At 45.4% G+C, this 6142-nt stretch overlaps 1 protein-coding gene across 2 annotated transcripts in view; it reads left to right on the plus strand.

Annotated features, from left to right (window-relative positions):
* PLEKHO1 (pleckstrin homology domain containing O1) overlaps positions 1-5868 on the plus strand; it is a 30252-nt gene extending 24384 nt beyond the window's left edge. For both annotated transcript variants that reach the window (XR_007506707.1, XM_049805610.1), the window contains exon 7: positions 446-5868. The gene's annotated coding sequence lies outside the window, so the exon portion shown is untranslated. The remainder of the gene's footprint in view (positions 1-445) is intronic.
* The last annotated feature ends 274 nt before the right edge of the window (positions 5869-6142 follow it).

Here is a 6142-nt window from a genome sequence, read left to right on the forward strand (position 1 = left end):
CTCTCAAGGGAACAAACATCTGTGATAGGGAGGGGGGTCAGGGCTTACCAACCACGACTATTTGCAGCACCCAAGTTTGGTATCATTGAAAGGACGAGAATTAAAAGCCTCAATTCTCTGTGTATTGAAGAGCTGACATATAAATCAGAGCAAGCTGAATGCCTGAAGTAGTTGGTGCAAGAACAGCTATAAATGTAAAATAGGAATTGGTATCATAGAAGTGCTGACTGTGGTTTGACTTCTCTGTGTGCCTGGGGGAGGCGGGGGCTGCGCTGTCTGCCTAAAACAGAAGTCAGGGATTAAGGTGTTGAGCTGTGTAGAGAATTGAAACTCCCTTTCACAAAGGAAATTTCCAGACTGCTTTTATTCCAGAAAATTATTCCCAACTTCTCCTTCAGAGACATTTCCAAAAGCCTTTCATTTTGATTTCTTTCTTCCCTTTCAGCTGTCATCCACAGCATTATTCAAATGTTTACAAAGGAAAACATTAACAATGAAATGGCAAATCCACTTGGAACGCTGAGCACTTCATCGCTCTCAGAACTGCTCCCTTCTTCCTCCTCAGTCTTCCCCTGTGAAATCCACCAGCTGAGCAGCACATCTGGGTCTTGGAGGAACCCTGGATTCTTGTGGAACTGGTCCCCTGAACCACCTCCCAGGGGCTTCGATGAAAAGAAGACCACTGCCTGTTTGCTCCTCTCCTTCACATTCTCCATCATTTCTATCTCAGTTTGCATTTGCAGTTCAGCAGTTCCCAGTTTCCAAAGCTGCTCCAGTCTCTCTCTGCTCAGAAGGGTGACGGGAGAGCAGGAACTGTGTGATTAACCAGTGGCTCTCACTGCGTGTTAACTGCAAGATGCTTGTCAAGGTCAGGTTTCGTTGAACACCCTTACGACCCCTACACACACACATACACACAAGACCTTACCCTGGTCTCATCACTGAGATATCCGTCTGGCATCAGACAAGCAGACAGAGAGCAAGCTTACACTGTGCAGAGAGATCACCAGGTCCCGAAGGCAGGGTGGTCACACATACTGCTCCGCAGCCCAACACACTGCTGGGTCAGGCAGCTCGGAAGCCCAGGGCAGTTTAGAGACACGTTGGGCTAGTTTAAAGAAACAGCTGGAGCACCAGATACACTACTTGGGACAGAGCCACAGGATCTTCACTACCTGCCAGTTCAGAGTGCACCTAGATGACAAAAGCTGGATCCCTTGCATCAATGCTGTCACTGTGTCCAGCGTCAGAGTTCAGTGTCTAGAGGAAGAGTGGGGGATTCTTTAGCTGAGTAACAACTTCATTTTGGCTTTGTGCCTGAGGGTTTCACTTAGCACAGAGCACAGTACAGAGTGGAAGCTGTTTCCTGAAGCACCCCTGCCACATACTTCTTTCTCAGGTGTTAAAACTTTGAGCAGTATTTAAGACTTTTGCTAAATCCCCCTCCCCAAATGCTTCTTTCTGCACAGCTGTAATGTACTAAGGAACCTGCCCTTGATCCAGCTGTGGAATATTTTTAAATTTAAAATTTAAAAGCTTGTACCTGCTTACCTGCTTTTTCAATAGGAAACAACTTTTCTTGACTCCATTGTAGGGAAACAGTTCACAGCTCCCCTGACCCTCCAAAAAAATGACAGAAAGACCCTTTAAAGAAATCTTTCTCCCAATTTATAAGTGGCAGAGATTCACCAAAGGACAGGGGACCACATCCCCTAATTAGAGACTCTCAGCAGAGCTCTGCTCACAGGGATTTGCATCACAAGCTCTCTGCTGCCTGCTTACACACCATCCAGCCCTGCAGGGAGGAGTGTGCCAATACCAAGCAGGCAGTAAACAAGGTGTCAGCCTTTCTCCCCCTCTTCCCCAGGACCCTGTCAGATTGTTTCAGCCACATACTCCTAGAAAACTTGAAGGCTACGTATTTCTGGGAATTTCACCTCACCTGCACAGCTGGACCCTGAGAGCAGAAGACATTATCCATCCAACCCACCTGCCCCTCCCTACCCACCAAACTGGCACTGCATTTCAATTGGCAAAGCTGGGAAGAAGCCTAGGGCCCCCTACCCTCCCCTCAGAATAAATAATGAATGGTTTCCAGAGGACCGGGAGATATTTGTATCTGAGCTGCAAGAACCCATAGTGAACAAAAGGTGCAGGGAAGAACCAAACAGTGACTGATGTAAATGGAGCAAAGCTGGGGGTGACTGGGTGAGAAAAGAGAGGGTTTAGAGACTATTACATGAGTCTAAAAAACAAGCAGGCAACACTCCAGAGAAGTGTGCTCTAGGAGACTGCTGAACTTGTTGAAGGAGTGCATGTACTGTTTGAAGGAAGGATGGGACAAGGAAGGGAGGAATGCTGTTCCTGTCATCATTACATCTCTTTTCTGTTAAAGAAACCAAGTGGAGTGCAAGAGGAGCAGAAAAGCCAGCTGCAGGCTGAGAGGCCACTCCAAGCACCCTGGGGTCTGTGCATGGATCAGTTAAGTTCAGGGTGCTCCTGCTCCATGAAGCTCCCAGGCTCTTTCCTCCTTCACTGATACGACAGCTCTGAGGATATGCTTCAGCATTTGACTGAATCTGGCTCCACTAGCAGAGCCTGTAGATTTGTTCTCCATGCTGCAAAGGGTGGGTGTGATGCTGAAGTATCGTGTCACAGCCCAGCCCATCCAATAACCCAGGCCAATTCCTGGCCTTCTGGCAAAAGCAAAGGATCTCAGGGACTCAAGAGTTTTAGTTATTTGCTGGAAGGTTTGTTTGGTCTTTAAGTACAGCAGTGCAGGCAGATTAGGGACATGTTGATCTTTCAACCCAGTCCTCATCAAAACACCAAAAGCTACAACTTGTCTGCTAGGCCAGATAATTAACAGCCACAAATGGCCCTCAGTTGCACCAACTTCCACAGAGCTGCATTAACTTATATCAACTATGAAACTTGTAGGAATACATGCATGAGGACCTGATCCACACAAGTGGCAAGGACTGATGCTGGGATCAGGCAGTTGTATACAGGAGACATCTGAAGGATGCTACGACACTTTGAATCCATGCCGAGAAGCTTGATAGGCTGTAGCAGCGCTGCCCACCTGCTTGCAAATCCCTGCTGTGCAGGGCGGTTGAGCTCACTGATGCCAGTGTTCCATCTCCCATTTTACTTGGAAATCCAAAGATCCTCTACACTTAGCTTTGATTCATCACCCAGCAAAGACCAGCTCCGGGAGCAACTGATCAGAACTTCAAAGCACAAGGAAGCATAGATATGCAAGAATCGTCCAAAATCCATTTAATCAGAATTCCCTGAAATTAACCTTTATGTATGCTTTGCTGTGTGAGAAAGGAACATTCTCCTCTTTCACTTTTCTGCATCCAATAATCAAAGGAATCGAATCATTTTCAAACCAAACAGTGAGTGAATGGAGAAGTGACCCTGAGCTTCATGAATACTCATGCCTAGCGAGCCACATGGGGTTTATCCCCTAACGAGTCACGGCTCAGAGCAAAACAAGAGTTTTCAGAAAAGCTAGAAGGGAATGTAAGGGCTTGGGTCCCTCCCTTCTCCAAGAATGCCTAAATGGTTTAGGAGTACAAACACCATTGAAAGTCAGGTCAGTCAGGAAGGGATTCATTTTGCTTCCTTCCACAGGAATGGTATCTCCAGCAGATCTAAACTAATTTAGGTGCTTATCTTGGGATGAATAAGTCACCTTCTATAGGTATTGATTTCTTTCTATTAACTGTACACAAGCCCAAACAGTTAAAGTTGAAGGAGAGGATTCTTGCCCATAAGCAAAACATCATGTCATGTCTCTAACTCATTTAAACTCCTTGGAAAGCCTTGGTTTCCACATATATTCTACAAAGGGGCTTTGAAGGTGCTATTTTTTTGCTGCAACTGCTCAAAAGAATATTTACAAACATGATACTGATTTTATTGTTGCTTGATCTATCAATTCTTTTCCTCTTTGACTTGTATTTCAGGTTCCCCTTTCCTCTTCTTAAAAAGATGATTTGGGAGGGGGGGGAATGGAATGGCTTGTTGCTTTTGGAAAAAGATCTGCACTGATTTTTATGTAAATTAAACCTTCCATATGTACAGACTCTGGGCCATTGTTCCAGTCTGCTGCAGCTCTGTTTATTTTGATTGATTTTAAGGATGTGATGAAAAGAATTTTTTTAAATTAAAGGAAAATTAAGGGAAAAAAAAGAGAAGTCTTTCTTAATGGGTTTGCATAACTAGAATCAAGTGATGATTCCGGGACTAATGTCAAGCACTTTTTCATGCTGATGAACTGGATTGCTCCACAAAAAGTCTTTTGCAATGGAAGGGCTATCTATGCTCCTGACCCGGTGAGATGGATGGTAGCAGTACAAATCAATGTGTGTCACTGTTTACACAAGGTAAAGGCAGTGATCAGCATCATCTCTTAATGCTGCAACAGCATTGCCAGCAAACTCAAGCAAGTCACCTCCTTATAGTTTTATTAAAGCAGTAGTTAAGGTGGGAAAGGCATTTAGTTTCAATTTTAAAAGTACTGAACCACTTGAGAATCATGTGTGACCTCTTGCAACTCAGGTAGCACCAACAAGATGCTGGTCTCCCCAGTGACTCTCCTCATATTTCAGAAAGCCTATTGCAGTGCTACTCTGAGTTGAAGCCTTTAAAAAAGCCAGCACAAGCTCTGTTTCATGCTGAAAACCTGAAGAACAGCTGAAAGGTCACAAACAACAGCTGGCAGTGCTGTGGTACCTGGTACGCCCAAGCTAACCGGCCCAGCCTTTCAGACAGGATTCAGGAAGTCCCTGAAGTTTCTAAGAAGGACCATGTTTTGGGGATGGGAAGAAGAGAGGCGGATGACAAGGGAGGTTACCAGAGAGCAGGCAGCGGCTAACAGCTCAGCTGGGACTCTTGAGTATTTTCTGCCTAAACCTTTGCCATTAACTGAAAGCTGGCTTAGGCTGGAAGAAGGGAGCAAGTTCCTGTTGCTTCCAGGTTACTGTCAAAGCCTCCTCTAATGAGTAAGGAGGGAGAGGTCTTAGCCTGGATAAATTTAGGACTCGCTGTAGTTGAGGGAAGGCCAGCCACAGAACCAGAGTTCTCTGCCATGGTGAGGTCCAGTCTCCACCACACCAGCTGCCTTTCCCCCAGGCCCTCACTCACTCCTTAGCAGAGAAGATGGGGCTACAGTTTTATCCAGCACCTACTGCAGCAGCACAGGCCCATCGGGACTGGGCACTAGGCATGCCTGTCCACTCATGCATTAACTCTCTGCAGCCTGTTTATTTCACATAGACTACCGGAGAGTCATCAGATCCTACAGTACCACTGGCTTCATCTTTTACACCACAAGCTCAAGCCCTGGACATTTTACAGCTTAGAATTACAGTTCCCTCCTACAGGTTTCCTTAAAATATGCAATAACATACTGCACCCAGCAGAATGAGAATCAAGGCAATTTTTTCCTTCTTTTACCACTATGACCTACCTCAGTGTCTGCTCTCACCAGATCAGTGTCACAGAGGCACCTAATGCTACCAAAAAGACCCTTCTTCAGGCTCACAGAGCATTTAAATAACACTCAGACATGTCCTGGCAAGGCTGGCTGGTAGCAGAGAGGGCAGCAACGCCGGAGGGGCAGGACAGGAGGCCAGAGGCACCACAAACTCATCGAGAGCACAACTCACACCCAGGTGTCACCACACAGCTGTGAGCCGAGTGCTCTGCCTCTATTTGCCAGATATTTTCACTCACCAATTCCAGTATCAGATTTAATAACCTGGGCTTGAATCTGAACTTTGTGCCTTAGCATAATTCTGTGGGAGAATATTTCTATTTCCCTTTACTGGTGTCAATAAAATCACTCCATCTGTTGGTAATGAAGGACAAGGTTTGTTCTCTGTGATCTCTTCAACAGTAACTGGTAGTTTGCAGCAAGAAAGTGTACAGGCTGTTTTTACTATAACAGTGATCCAAGCAGAGATAGGAAGAACAGTTTGGAAAAATAGATCTGTAATACACAAAAATGCATTAAACTCTTCCATGGTTTCCACAATTTCTAGGCTTGCTTTTAAAGGTTAAGAAATGTCCTCTTTCTTGGTTCATATTTCAATAACCTCACCTGCATATGCCAAGTGTTACAGACTGG

Source organism: Accipiter gentilis, chromosome 7 (assembly GCF_929443795.1).
Source record: "Accipiter gentilis chromosome 7, bAccGen1.1, whole genome shotgun sequence".
NCBI classification, from domain to species: domain Eukaryota; kingdom Metazoa; phylum Chordata; class Aves; order Accipitriformes; family Accipitridae; genus Astur; species Astur gentilis.